This window comes from Canis lupus, chromosome 23, assembly GCF_003254725.2.
Source record: "Canis lupus dingo isolate Sandy chromosome 23, ASM325472v2, whole genome shotgun sequence".
Classification (NCBI taxonomy): Eukaryota; Metazoa; Chordata; class Mammalia; order Carnivora; family Canidae; genus Canis; species Canis lupus.
Genome location: NC_064265.1, coordinates 20,471,395 through 20,492,667, shown reverse-complemented (window position 1 = coordinate 20,492,667; position 21,273 = coordinate 20,471,395). Strand labels below are relative to the sequence as shown.

Genomic DNA, 21,273 nt, shown 5'->3' with positions numbered 1-21,273 from the left:
TTGATCCTGGGACTCGATCCTGGGACTCCAGGATCACACCCTGGCCGAAGCCAGGCACTAAACCAGAGCCACCTAGGGATCCCTAAAAGTCAGAATTTTAATATTAGATTGAAAAGTCGGACCAGGTAGACACATATTTATGCCACAAACATGAGTATGGCTCCTCAGATTGGGCATCAAGAAATGTCCATTGAATAAATGGTGGATGCATTTTACCAGTTGCTTTGGGGGGTGGAATTGCATATTTTCTTTTTTGTAGTTTGCTTTGCATTTGTTAAAAACCATTAAAAGCAAATGTAGTGCTTATATTTTGCCAAAGTACGAGACAGAATAGTAGGCAGAAAATTGGTATGTAGGCGGGCAAAAGGGCAGATTCACTGCCAAATGGCTTTAGATGAGTTGATGCAAGGAATTTAAATATTAGGCTTTGATGAGAGATTGTTGAATTTTCTCAATGTTGTTTCCTTTGGTATGCAAGCTAATTAGACAACAACAACTAATTGGATCCAGTGGCTCAGACAGCTTGCTTCTGTTGGCACAGATGCTATAGGGTAGCACAGTTGGCTTTACTGACAACTAGGAAGACTTCCATCAAGGCTCAGCTGTGATCATGTCTGCAGGTCCCTTCTGGCCTGCTCTTAGATGCCCTTGCCTTAAATGGGGCATTGGTAGCAAGAAGTGTTCCAGGAGATGCTCATAACTTTATTTGTGGTGTTGATGCAATTTGTACTCACCCCTCCTAATATATTTTGTCAATCTCAAAGCTCTATCACCCTAGAAAAATGAGAGAGATTCCTTATTTGGCAAGAATAAAAATTATTATAAAGCATCTTGCTTCTGCATTAAGTGATAACGTATAAGTGAGCAGCTGATCTTAATCTTAATCATGCATAAAAACACCCAGGTATCTTGTTAAATATTTATATTTCCATGGCACTACTCTATAAACTCTAATGTAATAGGTGTGGAATGAAATACTGTAGAAGCCCACCTTTCCCCAGCTTAACTAGAATGGGGACTGTCTCCTATATTTATTCAGGAGTCAGAAATGATTTTCATACCCAAAGTGTTGATAAACACATTTAGTCCGTAAAGATATACTTCAGAGCTGAACTTAATACCCTCCTTTTATAGCTCTGAATATCATATTTTTTGTTACACGAGCTTGTTTGTCTCATAGGGCTTGTAGTAGACTTTTAGTAACAGGATTTTGAAAGACCTTTTTTCCTTAATGTGTATAATTAAACACTGAAAATAAGGAATCATCAAAAGTAAATTTACCCTATGTTGCTGGCTAGGATAACTTTATCCTATAGGGGTAGGTGGTAATGGTCTTTCTTGAAAACTTTGATACATAATAAGTACATGAAAGATTATGTAGATACAGCCCTGTAGTCCTTATTATATATTGAATAGTGTACAGATTACAAGGAATTGGGATTTGAGTGTCTCCTAATTGAGCCTTCTGAATTTGGATAAGGCAGAGTACCTTCCCTGCACATCTGGAGAGAATCCAGATGACCTTTCATTGTCCATCATTGTCCGTGTATGCATCACGGTTGGACTAGAAATGGGATACATGATTTAGGATTCTAAAATGTTCTGAACTATTCAGCTGCATCTTTTTACATAGCTGCTTCTAAGATCGGACCAAATTAACATCCTAGCCTCAGAAAACATAAACAAGGTTGCATAGTTTTGCACAAAGAACTAATTTATTCTTCCTCAATAAGAAAACATAAGACAAGGAAGGATTTACTGTTGCTGAAAAAGTTTAGAACAGCATTGTTATATCACTTATTTCTAATTGTCTTTTTATGATTTCTGTAACACCTAGCAGTTTATTCATATAATTGATAGGTCGACTGGTCACCATGTAATCTGGTTAATATTTACTTGTGATTTTCAAAGTAGAACATGTTAATATGAGGAAATGGCAAATATGTTTAGATGGTATTTTAAAAACTTTTTTTCATATCCACTTTATTCTTTGATACTTGGGTATTGTACACAAGCATTAAACATCTTAATGATTTTGGTTTGTTAAGAATGAAAAAAGAAAAAATCAGTGCAATTAAAAAGTCCTTTCAAAACCTGTTTAAATAAATAATATCTATTTAAAGGAAAAGTGTTGTCTCTTTAGTTTTTTGAAATAATAATGATAGAACTGGTTAACATTTATTGGTTCCTTTTTGCCAGTCACTGTGCTAAAGCTCTCTTTCAATCCTTAACACAGACTTATTATGAAAGAAATTAACAATCCTTTAAATATGTGCCTTTCTATTTCATTATTGGCTTTTTAAATTAAACTTTCTAGTTTCTGATAATTATAGATTCAAATGCAGCCATAGGAAAAAAATACAGAGATTCCTTGAACCCTTCACTCAGATTTCCCCCTTTGTAACATCTTGCATAACTACAGAGCAGTTTTATCACAATTATGACATTGATAAACCCACCAATTATATCTAGGCTTCATAAATTTAATATGCACTTATTTGGGTGTGTATTTAGTTCTATTAAGTTTTGGCACATGTGTAAACATCACAGTAAAAATATGGAATTGTTTGTCATTGTAAGAATCTCTCATAAGCTGCAGCCATTATCATTTTGTTATTTCAAGGATGTTATATAAATGAAATTATACAGTATATTACCTTTTGAGATTGGCTGTTTTTTACTCAGCATAATAATTCCTTTAAGATCTAAATACTTGTATGTATTAATAGTTTGCCGCCTTTATTGCTTAGTGCTTTATTTCATTTATCAGGTTTGTATGCTCAAGAGTTAGGTATTATGGTAAGTGCATGTTCAGTTTTATAATAAACTGCCAAACTTCTTTCTAGAGTGGCTGTACCATTTTACATTTCCACTAGCTATGTATCCAGTTGCACTGCATCATCACCAGCATTTGATCTTGTCACTGTTTTTTCTTTTATCCATTCTGATAGGTAGGTATATATGATGGGTATAATTTGCATTTCATTTTGCTAATGAAGTTGAACATCTTTTCATGTGTTTATTTGCCATCTGTACATTCTCTTTGGTGAAGTGTCTCGTTATGATTTTGCCCATTTTCTAATTGAGTTGTTTGTCTGGTATTCAGTTGTGGAAGTGCTTTATATATCCCAGATACAGGGTCTTTCGTTGGATATTGATTTTCAAATATTTTTTCCAATCATATCATTTTCTGCATAATTCATAGAATAAAAGTTTTCAATTTTGATGAGGATATGCTTATCAATTTTGCCTTTAATGGATTATGCTTTTGGTGCTAAGAATTCTTTGCCTAGGCTTAGGTCCCCAACATTTGGCAGGAGAAAGGCGTGTTATATTTCAAATTAAAATTTTTATTCTAGTATGATACATTTGTAACAACCAATAAACCAATATTGATGCATCATTATCGAGTCCACATTTTCTTTTTCTTTCATTTTTGTTTAACATTCTTTTTTTTTCTGTTCCGGAATCTGATCCCGTATATCATATTACTTTCATTCATCACGTCTCCTTAGACTTTTCTAGACTGTAACAGTTCCTCAGACTCTCTTTGTTTTGAAGACTTTGACAGTTGCAAGGAGTGCTGGTCAAATATTTTGTGGAGTGTTTCTCAACTGGGATTTGTCTGATTTTTTTTTTTCATTTTTTAAAAATGCTCAAAATAGGCTTATGGGTTTTCTGTCAGGAAAGACTACTGAGGTAAAGTGACATTTCATTATACTACATCAAGGGTGCATGTGATCAGCCTGACTTATCACTGATATTCAGTTTGATCATGTGACATAGGTAGTGTTTGCCAGGTTTCTCCGCTGTGAAGTTGCACTCTACTTCCACCTATGCTGTAATCTTTGGAAGGAATTCACTATGTAGGGCTCACAAGTAAGGGATAGGGAGTTATGCCCCATGACACACATTTTGGTATGGTATATTTTCATTTAGTTTTGTGTATTTTTCTTTATTAACTTTGAGACTGCCTGTTTCACAGGTGGTTTATTTATAAGTATATCACTTGATTTATAAATGTTTGGAGAGTTTCCTTTTGTTTTTAGTTTTATTACATTGTGGTGGAGAATATACTTTATGGTTTCAGTGTTTAAAATTTTTTGAAGTTTGTTGTATGGTTCAGTCTGTGGTCTACATTGATGACCATTCTATGGGCTCTTTTTTTATTTTTTTCATCATAAGTGTACTCTTTAATCCCTGTCAACTATTTCACCCATCCCCTACCCAGTTTCCCTCTGGTAACCATCAATTTCTTCTCTGTAGGTAAGAGTCTGTTTCTTGGTTTGTCTCTCCTTTTTTACCCCTTTGCTCATTTGTTTTGTTTCTTAAATTCCACATATAAGTGAGATCATATGGTGTTTGTCCTTCTCTGACTGACTGATTTTGCTTTGCCCTGTATGCTCTAGCCCTGTCCATGTTGCAAATGGAAAGATTTCATTCCTTTTTATGGCTGAATAATCCATGGTATGTGTATGCATATATGTGTGCACATAACACACCTCCCACATCTTCTTTATCCATTTATCAGTTGATGGACCCTTGGCTATTTCCATAATTTGGCTATTGTAAATAATGCTGCTATAAACATAGGGATGCATATGTCCCTTTAATTAATGATTTTGCATTTGGGGGTAAATATCCAGTAGTGTGATTACTGAATCATAAAGTAGTTCTATTTTTAATTTTTTGAGGAATTTCCATACTGTTTTCCACAGTGGCTGTATCAGTTTGTATTCCCACCAACAGTGCAAGAGGGTTCCTTTTTTTCTATATCCTTACCAACACTTACTGTTTCTTGTGTTTTTGATTTTAGCCATTCTAACAGGTATGAGGTGATACTTCATTGTGCTTTTGATTTGCATTTCCCTGATGTTGGGTGATGTAGAACATCTTTTCATGTATCTGTTGACCATCTATATGTCTATTTTGGGGAGATGTCTGTTCATATCTTCTGCCAATTTTTTTTAAAGATTTTATTTATTTATTCATGGGAGACACAAAGAAAGAGAGGCAGAGACACAGGCAGAGGGAGAAGCAGGCCCCATGCAGGGAGCCCGACGTGGGACTTGATCCCGGGACCTCAGGATCACGCCCTGGGCCAAAGGCAGGCGCCAAACCACTGAGCCACCCAGGGATCCCTTCTGCCCATTTTTAAATTGGATTATTTGTTTTTTTCTGTGTTGAGTTGAAAAATTCTTTACATGTTTTGGATACTAACCCTTTATCAGATACATCATTTGTAAGTATCTTCTCCTATTCAGCAGGTTGCCGTATAGTTCTGTTGATTGTTTCCTTCACTATGCAGAAACTTTGTTTTTGAAGTGGTCCTAATAGTTTGTTTTTGGTTTTATTTCTCTTGCCTCTGGAGACACATCTAATAAAATGTTGTGATGGCCGATGTCAGAGACATTACTGCCTGTGTTCTCTTCTAGGATTTTTATGATTTTAGCTCTTAACATTTAGGTCTTCAGTTCATGGAGTTTGTTTTTGTGTATGGTGAAAGTAAGTGATCTGTTCTTTTGCATATAGCTGTCCAGTTTTCCCAACACCATTTGTTGAGACGTTTTCCCATTGTATATTCTTTCCTACTTCGTTGAAGAGTAACTGACCATATGATTGTGATTTTATTTCTGGGTTTTCTATTCAATTCCATTGCTCTTTGTGTCTTTTTTTTTTTTTTTTTTTTTTTTTTTTAAGATTTTGTTTATTTATTTGAGAGCAAGAAGGATGGGGTAGAGAGAGAGTACATGCACGGGTGCATGAGGGAGGAGGGGCAGGCTGCCTACTGATCAGGGAGCCTGATGTGGGGCTCCATCCCAGGACCCTGGGATCATGACCTGAGCCAAAGACAGACATTTAACCAACTGAGCCACCCATGTGCCCCAATCTTTTTGTCTTTTTTTATGCCAGTACCATACTGTTTTAATTACTACTGCTTTGTGATACAACTTGAAGTCTCTAATTGTGATACTTCTAGTTTTTTTTTTTTTCTTTTTCAAGATTGCTTTGGCTCTTTAGTGTCTTTTGTGGGTCCATACACATTTTAGGATTGTTTGTTCTAGTTCTGTGAAAAATGCTGTTGGTATTTTGATATGGATTGCATTAAATGTGTGGAATGCTTTGGATAGTATAGATATTTTGACAATATTTGTTCTTCCAACCTATGAGCATGGAATGTCTTTCCATTTCTTTGCATCATCTTTAATTTCTCTCATCAGTGTTTTATAGTTTTCAGAGTACAGGTCTTATACCGCTTTGGTTAAGTTTATATCTAGATAGTTTATTGTTTTTGATGTAGTTGTAAATGGGACTGTTTTCCTAATTTCACTTTCTACTCCTTCATTATTAGTGTATAGGAATGCAGCAGATTTCTGTACATTGATTTTGTATTCTGTGACTTTACTGAATTCATTTATCAGTTTTAGTAGTTTTTTGATGGAGTCTCTAGGGTTTTATGTATATAGTATGTCATCTGCAGATATTCAGAGTTTTACTTCTTCCTTCTTCCATTCTTTTCAAGACTGTGCAGTTTACTGTTGTTGGGTGGGGTGATCTATGTATGTAAGTTATCCTGATAATTGATGATTTGTACATTTCTTCTCTGCCTTCCGGATTTTCTCATAGTTCTCTCAGTTACTGACAGTGGGATATTGAAGTTCCAACTGTAATTGTGGATTGATCTGTTTCTTCTTTCAATTCTATTAGTTTTTGCTTGATGTATTTAAGATTTTCTTGTTTGGTGCATTCACATTTAGGATTATATCTACCTGATGGAGTGATTCTTTTATCATTATGTAGTATCCTTGTTTGTGTCTAGTAACTTTCTTGCTTTGAATTCTCCTTTATCTGATATTAATATAGCTATTCCTGCTTTTTAAAAAATTAATTAAAAACATTAAAAAATTAATTTTTGCATGATAATCCTTTCCATCCTTGTAGTTCCAACCTACTTAGGTATTACACTGATTTTTAAAAGCAAACCAAAGCCAGGGTCAGATTTTTAAATGTTTTTGTCATGAAGTTATTTTGAATTTTTTCAATTAAGGTCAGGTTACATATGTGAGTAAATGGTATAAATCACTTTAGAAACTAGAAAATGGAATATTGGTACAAAGCAGAATAGAGAGAGAGAGCCTTATTTATTAAGTCTGTTTTTGGTCATTAAACAAATGTGTTGAATACCTCATGTGTGCCAGGAATTGTTTTAGGTGCTGGAAATATGATAATGAACAAACAAGAAAAAACAAAACACTGTCAGCATGGAGTTTATAGTCTTGTGGAGGAAGAAAAAAGTGAAGAAATAAATTATATTGTATGTCAAGGTAATACATGCTTTGGAGCAAAGTAAAACTGGGAAGGGGGCAGAGATAGGTAGGTAGTACTTATAGGTGGTGGTGATGAGGTTTTGATTTCAGATAGGTGATCAGGGAAGACCTCTCTGATAAGTTTACATTTGTGAAAAGACTTGAAAATAATGAGGGAGCAAGCTGTGCTAATTTAATTTCTCTGGTAGAAAGGTATCTCAGGCAGAAAAGAACTTTCTTGGCATGTTAGAAGAATCAGTGGGAGACCAATGTGACTGAGCAGAGTGAGCCATGGGGAGAGTGCAAGGAGATGAGATCAGAGAGGAAACAAGGGTTTAGGTCATGTTGAATCCTAAAAGCCAATGTAAACTTTAGCTTATGTGAAATGAGAAGTCACTAGAGAGTTTTGAACAGAGTAGTGACATGATTTAGCTTTCATTTCAAAAGGAACATTTGATAATTTGTGTGTACTCCCTAGTCTGTTGAATAAAGGAAGGAAGGTGGGAATTAAATGCATTTGATTTTTAAAAAATATATATATATTTTTAAAGGAAAAGTTCCACAGGGTTTTTCCACTTCTAAAACCCTTCACTTCTTATCTTTAATGGGTCTGAAATAATTGACTTTTTTAATTTAAAAAGTATGAGGAGTATTGTGGAATAATTCTCGATGTGACCCTACTAGTAACATTAGAGGAAAAAAGTCTAATTTCCATTGAGCAGTTTGACAGGCCCTTTAAAAAGTCTAAAGGAATTAAAAAATAACAAAGACTGGAACTTATGCCACAACTGTAATATATCTTAGTTTATTTTCAATAGACTATCAGGTACTTCATACCACTACAACAGCTGAGTGCTTAAAACAATATACCTAACAGCAAGAGCAAACACAAATAATTAGGGATGGTAAAGAAAGAAGAAATATAAGCCATTGATAACAGACTAGCTTTGTACAATTTTCAAATTGCCAGGTACTTGACAATTTTTTCTGCTGGTCATTTCTCTTAAAAAAATTTTAATGAGGTGAGGACAAGAAAAAAATATGAGAAAATTGTATCCTATGGTTAAAGAAGGAAACCACAATCACAATACATAATGGATACAGGAAGTGCACAAAGATTGTTTTTTATAGACACCATAAAAAAGATTTTGCAGAGGTTGAAAGTGGATTTATCTGAAATGTGATAAAAATCTAATCCAGTTCACCTTTTAGAAAGAATTAAAGAATAAATAAAAAGAACGAAATAGTACCTTGAACCTTATGTGAAGATGATCTCATAGCCTGTTAGAATTTCTGACTTGCACCCAGAGTAATCTATAACCATAATCTACTTAAACCATTGTGAACACTAGGTTTAAATCTCCCCACAATTAAAAGCTCTTCTAGAGTTATCTACATACAAATGTCTTATACTTCACTTCATTTTAACCCTACCCCAACCCAAAAAGTTTTTATAGATATTAACCTCAAGTGGATTACTTTTTCATCATCCTTCATAGATATTCTTCAGAAAGCAAGTACAAAGCTTTCTGATTTAATAACTTGGGTAAATTGTAACTGATCAGAAGGTCTGGCAATACAATCATTACTAATAAGAATTGTATTTTCTGATTCAAATATAAAAATAATAGGGTCTGACAATAGTTCAGAATCTATGAAAATTGACCTGAAAATCCAAGATATAAATTCTTTTTATCTACATAGGAAAATACTTATTTCAAAATAAAAATCCTACTTCTGAATCTGAGTGTTTAAAATACTTGACTAAAATGCACTGATTAGCCTCCTTCCAAAAGTACTATGTGTCAAAACTAAATTTGACACTTGTTCTTAGTATGTGAAAACTCAAATATGACTGCCTCATATTAAAAAATATAAATCTATGAAAACAAGTGCAGTGGCTGAATAGTTCTGGTATTATAATACCAGTTAGATGAACATTTTTATTATTTGTAGAATAAACTCTTAAAGAATCAAATCATATACGTATTTTTATTCCTCTGTGGGCACTATAATCATTAAAAACAATTACTTATATCATATAATGTCAGAGAAATTAGTAGCCTGAGCATTCAGCTCTGACCCAGAGAAATAAATGTGTTTGTAATTCTCTGTGATTTTAGTGAACTAAACTTGGACCAAGTGAATTGAAAAAGATCAGTTCATCCTAATACACCAACCAGTTTCTTTCACAATTTTTCCAATTCTGACAGTAATAATGATTATAGTAGTGACAGAGCTACCACTTATTTGTGCGAGGTTAAGCCATTACTTGGAACGTCCTTCTCCTTTATCAGAAAAATTCCTAACTATCCAGCATATGAAATCTGGTATGCTCAAGTTCCAAAATCTTTTGATTCCAAAATCTTTTGGAAACCCCTTTGTCAAATCCATGCTGATGGCTTCTCTGAATTGCTATGATCAGTTTTGTCTCTACTGTGCAATCAAACATTTCATGATGTAGGACTTTAGAAGTTCTGTTTTCTGGGACGCCTGGGTGGCTCAGCGGTTGAGCATCTGCCTTCGGCTCAGGGCATGATCCCACGGTCCTGGGATCGAGTCCCACATTGGGCTCCCTGCATGGAGCCTGCTTCTCCCTCTGCCTATGTCTCCGCCTGCCTCTCTGTGTCTCTCATGAATAAATAAATAAAATCTTTTAAAAAAAAGTTATCTGTTTTCTAAATATACTCACCCCTAAAAATAATCTCCATTTGGGGTCATTCATTACCATGTTCTTCTTGCCATATCTTCATTCATATAGTGCAGCTCTGGAAAACATACATTTAAAACAGCTACTGACTCCCTCATTTTGCTTTTAATATTAATTAGGATTCTGTTTACTGTAATTGACAAAAGCTTTCCCAAATATCATCCTTTTCCTTCTTGATCTCAACATGTAATCAGTAAGTTCCCCAAAAAGGCCTAGCTCACAAAGGCCTTTTTGGCCTAGACACAAAGTTGAGGCTGACCTTGAAGAAAGAATAGAGTATCTTTAAGTGCTAGTAAATGTGTGGTAATAAAATTCCTAATATAGTTCATTCAGATCTTCAGTATAATTGTACCAAACTTTATATAACTTTTTAAATAATGAGTTCTCCTATTAGCTCCAATAACTCCATTATTTTGAAGGTCATGCTGATACGAATAACACTGCTCAGAATCCAACTAGAACTCCCTGAGATACTTTAAGAAATCATTACATTTCCAGCCAGGATAGGTCTGGAGGAATCGGCATTTAATCCATTTTACAGATATGGTATCTAAAGTCCAGAAAGGTTAAATGGCACCTTCTGGGCTCACAACACTTTTTTGATCTTGTGGTTCACTAAAATGAAAGTGCTAGGTAAATTGATAGGAGTCAAGATTGAAGATGGATCATCCTGACACCCTAATTTAAAACACCTTCATTTAAGGAAGGCTGAAGTCAAACAGATGAACACCCCTATATAGCAAACCAAGGAAAAGATATGCTCTCTTGTAAACTTTTGGCATAAATGGTAACAGTTTTCAGTCTCTTCTTTTTTTTTTTTTAAAGATTTTATCTATGAGAGAGAGAGAAAGAGAATGAGCAGGGGGGAGGAGCAGAGGGAGAGGGAGAAGCAGATTCCCCACCAGGCAGGGAACCCAATGCAAGGTTGAATCCCAGAACTCTGAGATCATGACTTGAGCCAAAGGCAGATGCTTAACCAACTGAGCCACCCAGGCACAGTTTTCTCTTTTTAAAACTGTTTTGGATCCCCATTCAAATCTCTTCCACCACAAAATTTAACTGTTTTGCACCTTCAGTAGTAATCGTGAGAAATATATACCAAACCTCATTAATATAAAACCTGAATAATTTGGGAAATCTGGTTTGGAATAGAATATTTAATCTCTGGAAAGAAAATTTGTTTTGTTTTTCCCAAATAACCAGTTGAATAACAATTTTGGATTGTGATTTTAACCCAAAATTTTGTAGGTAATCATTTAATGAAATGTCTGGTAGTATCCTTAATGGACTGTTCTCATCTATTAGAAAGTTACTAATGAGAAACACTTAGAAACTGAATGGATTAATTTGGCAACAGTGTTGATGTTGTCTTGGGATGGGAATCATTCAAGGATAGAGTCAACTCAGATATTCAGGGCATCTACAATTTGTAGATTAACCATCCCCTTGATTTTCTTTTTATCCTTTTTGCTCACAGCTTGTGCTTTTGTAATCATACACCCTACCTCAACAGAGTACAGATAAAATGTAATAAAATTCAAATTGGATAATTTTGCTTCAGGTTAGAAGCTCCTTCAAAAAGTTTCTGAGATTTCACTAAAAAAGTTTTTGGGATTTCACTAAATAAACATAGCCGTTTTTGTTACTTATACTATTTCTAATATGATGAGTAAGTATTGGCTAAATAGTAACCAAAGTCAAGCAGCCATTAAAATTATTATTATGGTGTCTTAACTGTATTATAGTTTGTAAATTAAAATAACATTAAGAGACCTAATTTCTTTCCTTTTAGCATTTTGAGGTGTTTGTACCAGTTTCCTGTAAGCAGATCTTAATTAGCAAAAATTTTCAAGTCTCTGTTCCTATCAAAACTAGTCAGGATGCCAGGCCGAAATCAGTGTGACTGGCAGGTAAACTGACTACAATATTAGGAATATTTTTTTTAAAAAAATGTAAAGGTTAGATCTATACCTTTTCCCCCCCAGATCTGTACATTTTGATGTGAATAACAATATATGCGGACAGAACAGAGTTTTTGAATTAAATCATACATTGATTAAATTCAGTTTGTTTTGAGGGTCCAGATACCACTCACATACCAATCAGTAAATGTGTCTTAGGAATCAAAAATATGAGAGAATGGACTGATGAATGGAAAAGATATATTAGACATTGAAGAATGATGCAGTTTTTTTGAAATAGTATTTGCTCTGGGGTTGATCAAAACAGAACCTAACCTTGCATATGAAAGTGAGATTTGGCTCTGCTAAAGATCATATCTGATTTCTTAAGCAGTTTCATCAGTGTCAGCTGTGAGATACACTTAACATTAAATGCCAAGGCAGGATTACAGTGCAAGCCCTGGAGTCCAGCTGATTTATCATCCTTGAAGTTATGTGGGATGGTATATAACACTATTGAAAATAGATGACAGAAGGCTGTCCAAGCAGCTGCTGCACGGTTGATCTAAAATAGTGAGACCACAAACCAGGCCAATAGAAGAAATACTTTAAGGGCACACTGAGTCACAGCATCAAATGATAAAATACAGCTCAGGGCAGCCAGGAAACAATTGTTTCTGTGAATGCAATAATCAAAAATGAAGTGATTCCTTCATAGCAAAGCCACTGAAAATAACATGATTCTAAAACAGTGGTTTGCAAACAGGAACAGAATATATAAATAATAGTTGGAACTCAAAGGACAATTTAATACAAACATCATGAGAAGGATTAATTAGATTCTTTCTGTAAAGCAGTTCACAAACCATTAGAGACATCTTTCATTATCAAGATGTCAACAACCTTAACCACTTATCTAAGACAGAATTTTTAAGGTATGATGTTAGTTTGGTTTAAAAAATTGTATCAAATATCCAAAGGACTAATTTTCTAGTATAGAAATGTGCCTCTCTTCTCTGATATAAGATATCATTTTGAGCGTGTTAAGTGCTTTTAAATTTTGAAGCCAATATATTAATATTTTTTATGACAAACTAAAGTCCTTTTATTAGAAATAATTCATTTTATTGGTGGGATGTATAGACTATTTGCCCATGAGTTCATTTGCTTATGAGTAAATCATATTGGTACAATATACAGAATGATTTAATTAGGAAGTCCTATAACATAAGAATATATGGTCAAATTTTAGGAGATTAGGAAAGACTGGACCATTTTCCCATATAGGTAGGCTCCTAACTTAAGGCAAATTACGTCCCCAAATTTCTTTAAAATAAGTAGCAGAAACTCAGAATCCCAAAGAAATGATAAATAACAGGTACATAGACTGGCCCACAGATGCCAATTTGTACACATAGTACACATAGTGTACCTAAAATCTACATTTGCCCTGAAAAAGGATGATAACCACTGCATATACATACCAGTAATTAAGCAAATTGGAAACAGAAATAAGGAGATAAAATAGAAAGTAAGTGATTCCTTTGCATTGAAAGGAACACGATTCTAAAACAATAGCTTACAAACCAGGGATAGAGAGTACTAAAGTAATGGCTACAACTAAAGTCAAAGTATAGTTTGCTATAAATAGCAAGAAAAAGATCAAAGGAACTAATTCAAGCAAACAAGGAGTTGGTTAAAGACTTTTGAGTCTGTTTTGAAATCTATACTGGAACAGGGCAGGTATTTTAAAATTTATAATTAATATCCTTTTAAAATGTTTTTTTTTTTCCCTACTGGTAAGGGAAAATTAGAACCCCTCACTTTTTCCTCTGCTCATCTCTTAAAAGTCAGTTGACTTCTTTCTTATTCTGTAGACTAAGCGGTTATTTCATATACATCCCTGTATTTCATCTTCCTGTTTGCTGGACTTCTAAATCTATACTCCTAATCTAGATCTTTCCTCTTAAACTTGGTATGTTCCACTGTTTACTGGACATTTTCATTTCGCTGTCCTGAAGATACCTTAAATTTAATATGCCCTAAACTAACTTTATCACATCATTCCCCTCAAAAAAAAAAAAAAAAAAAAAACCCAAAATGTATGCATATCCACTCATGGCTCATGTCAAAACTCTGGAGTTTCTAACCCCTTCACCTTTTTTTTTTTTTTTTAAACATTATGGCATATGGCATATTGACTAGAATCCCTTTTATATTTAAAGGAAAAACCCACAGAAACCGAACCACTCTTTTTACCTGCAGCCCCAATCTTAGTATCTTTCTCAGGGCAAGTCTACAAGAATTTGCTGTGCTTCTCTCCCATTCTTCTTGTTGTTGTTGAATGAATGATTTTTATTTGTGAAGAGTGGCAGTGGCAGCTGGATAGTAGAGCCCGAGTCTCCTGATTCTTCAGAGTATTCGTCTTCAATTGTAGTCCTCACTTGGCAGCTTTGGATTAAAGTCCTATATCGATGCTGACTCTTAAATTTCCAAACCACAGAATTTCACAGAGAGGCCTGGAAGCTCCTTGCATGGAGCTATATCAAATATAGCTCACTTGTCTATCTGATGAGCTTTGGAGGATGACAAGGCGACTGAGGCCAGCTCACTCTTCCCCACCTTCGTTTTCACACTTGTCACCTGGAATCCTTTGCATTTTATTGATATCTGCCGCTTACATTCTATCTCTATCAAGCTGTAAAATAGCCTAATGATTTAAAGGCAAGCAAAGATGCACCACTCCGCAGATGAGGTAACGTGGAGGCTGCCGCATGGTATGCTTTCCTCCACTTCAAAGTAGCTGGTAATTTATTCTGACAACTCATACGTCTCTTAGTAGTAATCTGCTTTTCCCTTCTCCATGTCAACATTTCATTCTCAGGCCTGCTTCTATTGGTGGTTACCAACTAGCGAAATGCCAGCATCAAGGCTTGAAAACCCAGACCTTTTTTAGTGCAGGTGAGGGAAATCCCCTTTGCAGCTGCAGAGAAATAGATCCTGTAGGGCTTCATAAAATGGAACCTGGCCACGGATCGATCTTTTCTTTTCTTTTCTTTTCTTTTCTTTTCTTTTCTTTTCTTTTCTTTTCTTTTCTTTCTTTTCTTTTCTTTTCTTTCTTTTTTCTTTCTTTCCTCTTTCTTTCTTTCTCTTTTCTTTTCTTTTCTTTTCTTTTCTTTCTCTCTCTCTCTCTTTCTTTCTGTCCCTCTCCCTTCTCCTCCCCCTCTCCCCCTCTCCCCCCTTCCTTTCCATCCTTTCCTTCCTTCAATTTGCCAACTTAAGTATCACACCCAGTGATCATCCCATCAAGTTCCCTCCTCAGTGCCTGTCACCCAGTCACCCCATCCCCTCGCCTGCCTCCCCTCACTACCCTTTGTTCATTTCCCAGAGTTAGGAGTCTCTCATGTTTTGTCACCCTCTCTAATTTTTCCCACTCATTTTCCCTTATAACCCCTACCACTATTTCTTATGTTCCCTGTATGAGTGAAACCATATGATGATTGTTCTCCAATTTACTTGCTTCACTCAGCATAATACCCTCCAGTTCCATCCATGTCGAGCAAATGGTGGCTATTCGTTGTTTCTAATGGCTGAGTAATATTCCATTGTATACATATACCACATCTTCTTTATCCATTCATCTGTTGAAGGACATCGAAGGTCTTTCCACAGTTTGGCTATTGTGGACATTGCTGCTATGAACATTGGGGTGCAGGTGTCTTAGTGTTTTACTGCATCTGTATCTTTGGGATGAATAGTGCAATTGCTGGGTTGTTGGGTAGCTCTATTTTTAACTCTTTGAGAAACTTCCACACAGTTTTCCAGAGTGGCTGTACCAGTTTGCATTCCCACCAACAGTACAAGAGGGCTCCCCCTTCTCCATATCCTTGCCAACATTTGTTGTTTCCTGTCTTGCTGATTTTCGCCATTCTCACTGGTGTGAAGTGGTATCTCATGGTGATTTTGATTTGTATTTCCCTGATGGCAAGTGATGAGGAGCATTTTCTCATATGCTTGTTGGCCATGGGTATGTCTTCTTTGGTGAAGTTTCTATTCATGTCTTCTGGCCATTTCCTGATTGGATTGTTTGTTTCTTGGATGTTGAGTTTAATAAGTTCATTATAGATCTTGGATGCTAGCTCTTTATCTGATATGTCATTTGCAAATATCCTCTCCCATTCTGTAGGTTGCCTTTTAGTTTTGTTGACTGTTTCTTATACTGTGCAGAAGCTTTTTATTCCGATTAAGTCCCAGTAGTTCATTTTTGCTTTTATTTCCTTTGCCTTCATAGATGTATCTTGCAAAAAATTACTGTGGTCAAGTTACAAAAGGCTTTTGCCTGTGTTCTCCTCTAGGATTCTGATGGATTCTTGTCTCACATTTAGATCTTTCATCCATTTTGAGTTTATCTTTGTGTATGGTGTAAGAGAATGATCTAGTTTTGTTCTTCTGCCCTTTACCTTTATATCGCTATCCAGTCAGTTCTCACTCATTAATGCAATATCCTAACTGTTCTTCCTACTTTGGATTTTCTTTCTTCAATTTTATTCTGCACATTCTGCTTGTATGTCCCTAAAACTCTAACCTGAAACTGTTACTCTATTTAAATTAAAACTTTTCAACTGCTCTTCTTTGCCTTTAGGTAAAGTATGTACTCTTTAATTTAAATTACAATGCCTTTTATGATTTACAGGTTTTATTCCAATTACCTCTTACCCTCTAGGCTGACCATCTAGCAATTCAGTGAAAAACCTATGCCATTCCTTCTCATGTGTGGTCCTTTGCACAAGCTTTTAAATGCATAAAGTAATTATAGAACACTTGATTAGTAGTAAGTGTAGAATAATTATGTGTAGTAAATACTTTTCTCCCAAAATAAAAAATTTGGAGTCATTTTAAAATATGAATATCAACTTCTCTTCCAAATATGCCATTCATATGCTCACAGTCAAATCAGTGGCTGAGATTTTAAAGTATTAGTACTTATGAATAATAGCATAACTTCAATTATCTTGACATTTCATAAACTATAGACACTAATATTATTAATCCTGGTGAGTTATCAATGATAAGTAAAATTAATCTCTCAGTTATAATAGTTTCAAAAAATGGGTTGTTAGAGTAAATTATTTCCAGGATGGGAAAGGAGTAGGAAGAGAGAGAATGATCTGTGATCTCAGCATGGGGGAACTACCGGCCTAAGTTTGTGAGAGCCCTATGGTCAGCAGTTGCCCTGCCTCTCACCTTTTTAGTGTAGATCTTCCTTCACCTCTGGGTCACAATGTCCTCAAACACTGGGTACCTGGTATCTAAAAAGTTAACATAACCAGCACCACACCAGAAGAAAACTTTATTTTCATCTAAAGGTAAATCACATATGTGAAACAAGACTTTTTGAAATCATCTTAAAGAGAATAAACTGAATTGTATTCACACTGGTAGGACAAAGTATTGGGAGGTACTTCTAAGTGAACTTGGAAGGTATTGTGTGGTTTCTTTTAAGAAGTAATTTGTCCCTTCCTGACTGATACTAGTATAATTTATGAGGACAAGAGATACTCTATAAACCAGAATTCTTGCTCTCCAGGGTATTGGCAGGAAGGCCTGTGGAGCAATGCAGGACTCTAAAAGAATGACCAACACACACCTGTCACCTTTGAGATTTTTTTCTAAATAAATCTGATCCTATACATGAAAAAATAGCCTGGCTTTTCTGAGATATTTGCAAAAACTAATGGCCTATGATCATTTGACATTTTCTGTTCATGGACATAAAAATTTATAGATTTATTAGGCTACTGGATAGCTTTTCTCATTTTTCTACATTTTTTCCCACATTTACTTAGAAAGAAGTCATATCTGACCATCTATTTTGAATCCAGTGCCTATCTACACCATAACTTATCCTGAACTTGTATATGTGTGCTGAAAATACAGCCTTTGGGTTGTTTTTAATGTGGGAAATAGAAACAAAAGAGAACAGGCAATAGGGAGATTATCTATAAGTCTTCATTTAGAGGATAAGAATTAAATAAAATGTGCTACCACTGAGGATAGCAGGAAACATGAAGGCTTTTTATTCACTAACATTGCTATAACACCGTAGACTCACAGTGAATCACAGAACAAGATTATCAAAAATGAAAATATCATTCAGTTCAAGTAGTTAGTGACTTCAGAACCAAGTTGTATTTCAAAACTTGGTATGTCCACCTTAGTGCTTAGTGTTTGGAATTCATTTAAATTGTTTAACTCAGTTAAATTAGTTCTTAAAATCCCATGATTGTTCATTTTTTAAAAAGTTACAATATACTTGAAATAAAGAGTAGTATCACTAGCAAATTCAATTCTGAATCAAAGGAAAGCATACTCAAAGGTGTAATAGAAGAACCAATATCTACACCATTTAAAGACCCCCAAGATCGAAGTCATTGACAGTTGGTGCATAAGCACTCCAGCAGAGCTAAGCAGGAAATAAGAAACGTGAAAATGGGACTACAGAGTATGAAGGTCAGGGATACCAATTCTCAGAAGGATTTTATCCAACTGTAGAGCTTATGCATGAAATATGAAGAGATGGCATAGGGCAGGGAATCCTGCTAGAGAGGAAATGGGAGAAGGTTGTCCTCACATAGCCCCCCACCCCCCATACTGTCACCAGGAACCCAACTCTGTATTTCTTTCTTAGATTTAAGGGGAAACATGGGATATGTGGCACTGTAGCTACAAGGAGCAGCAGGCAAAACAGGGAAGAAGAGGGAAATTAAACAGTAGTGTTAAATACTGAATGGAATTCTTTGGGATGCCTGTCCGGATGGTTCAGTGGTTGAGCTCCTGCCTTCTTCGGCCCAGAGCATGACCCTGGAGTCCGGATCCAGTCCCACATCGGGATCCCTGCATGGAGCCTGCTTCACTCTCTGCCTGTGTCTCAGCCTCTCTCTCTCTCTCATGAGTAAATAAAATCTTTTTTTTTTTTTTTTTTAAACAGAATTCCTGTTGCACTTCTCAGGTGGCCATTTGCCTATAGAATAACCTAAGTGAGGTTAGCAATTAGAGATGCAGTTTACAGAAATTTCAGCAAAATGATGTTCTGATGTTTTTTTGTTTTTTAAATCCCCAATAAAGAAATTTAGTGGTTTTATGTATTTTTTTTCATGGTACTCATATCTTCTTGATATTCCTCCCTTTATATTCAAAGTAAAGTAACAATTTTGGCTGTGTTGGGTTTCACTGAGAAAAACTGCCACAGTGACTCCTGCCTGCTTTAACAAGCTCATCTTTTACCATGCTTCCCCTTACTTACTTATTTAGGCTTTCATTGTACTGGCTTCTTTTGAGTTTGTCTAATAAACCAAACTCCTCTTTCTCCCAGTCTGCATATTTTACTTCTGCTTGGACCTTACCTGTTCTATCCCTTTCACATTTTCAACTTAAATGTCCTGTTCTTAGAGGGTCCAGTAGTTGAATGGTTCAGAAAGGTAGGAAACCTGTCTATTCTGTTTTCCACACTATACTCAAAACTTAGCACCATGCCCGGGATATAGTTAGAACTTGGTAATAAATATATGATCTTGAGGGAAATAGGAGAATCTCTGTGGAATATTTCTTCAGGGGTGAAGAACTACTTTATGTACTTTAAAATTTCCAATGTATTACTGATCCACAGGTATTCAGTCTTATAACAAGATAGTCAATCAGTAGTCAATCAGTATCAATACATTTCTTAAAGGGAGCCCCTCTTCAAAAGATATATATAAATATAAATATATAGCAGTGCTGACTTTGAAGAAAACATCTGTATCTGGACTACAACATAGAATATGCACAAAAGTTAGCAAGTCATTCCTACTAAATCTTTAATAGTTATAGGGGAGTGAGAGGTTTGTCAAACAAGATTGGTATTAATGTTATTTTTTCTCAGGTAAAATATAGGTCTGTCAAGTAATATTTCAGGTTGAAATGTCATTGATTAAGCCACCTCTGTTTAGTTCAGTCTCCACAATGTTAGCCAATTGAGTGTAACTTATGTAAATTCTGCCCTATTCTCATACTGATTTTCTTAAGGAATTTTTTAACCAGCACACTTAAAAAAAAACCCCAAGTGTACGCTGTAAGAAAACCATCAATTCAAAAACAAAAGCCAGTTCACTTGTAATTAATAGAGGATGGTTATGGTATTTATTACATATGAATAAGGAAAAATTGAGGGCTACCCACATAATCTTTGCCAGCAACAGCTCACATACCAAACTCTGAGAAATGTGAGTTTGACTTGTAGGTCTCTGCAAAGAATGGGGTTTGGCTACATAGCATATGTGTTATTAAGGTTTGGAAGGACAAACAGCAATTCCTGTTCAGCTTTAGCATCACATGTGTGTTTTTAGAGTATACTCAGTACCACAGTTACCAGGCCACACATAGCTTTGAAATTTTTTAAAAATGCATCTTACAATGCAATTCTTATACATACTAATGAAAGTAAAATGTGTGTGATTTTAAAGTAAACTGTGGTATCTTTTAACTCATTTGTGGTTAGCTTTGAGTATATTCTGCTGTGTTTCCTTGTTAGATAGGTATATAAACATCATGTGTGTGAGACTTTGTATTGTTATTTTAAGAAACGTGTGTGGTTTCCTGTTCTTCTTTTAATACCTCTCAGCTGTAATCATAGATCTCACATTTATAGCAGAATAAGAAAATATTATGAGAGGAATAATTAACTTTAAGACACCAAAAATAGGTGTTGGGAGTGGTGATTATGTATCTTCATTAGCATATATATAGTTAAATATCTTGTTGTTTCTAGGGAGAAAAATCAAATTAACCACAGGTTGTTACCTCATACAGGTGCACATATAAGAGATGTATAAAAGTTGTTGAAAACATGAAATTACAAACACTGTAATCAAAATTTAAAAATACATAATATTTATTACTAAGCTCTAATCATATGCCAAGGACTGTGCTAAGAACTTTATTTCATTTAATTGTTTAAACAACTCTATCTAAGGGAGGGGCATCTGGCTAGCTCAGTTGGTAGAGCATGTGACTCTCAATCTTGGTTGCTCCAAGCCCCACATTAGGCATGGAACCTACTTAAAAAACATCTTAAGGGAGATACGGAACTGAGCCTTGAAAGGTTTAAAATAACTTGCTAGAGGTCACCCAGCCAGTAAATGGTGAGGATGAGATTCATACTTGTTGGATTCCAGAGCCTGAGCTCTACACATTTTCAATGCCAGATTCTAAAAATCATCTTTCATCAAGTCCTTCCGTATTCTGCATAATGGCTGTGATCTAATATATGGACCACTGGCTGACCTAGTAGATGGGGGAAACCATTGTTCTGGTTTTT

At 35.2% G+C, this 21,273-nt stretch overlaps 1 protein-coding gene across 13 annotated transcripts in view; it reads left to right on the top strand.

The window, feature by feature from the left end:
* LOC112668619 (ubiquitin-conjugating enzyme E2 E2) overlaps positions 1-21,273 on the top strand; it is a 404,581-nt gene that overhangs the window by 142,719 nt on the left and 240,589 nt on the right. The window lies entirely within an intron of this gene.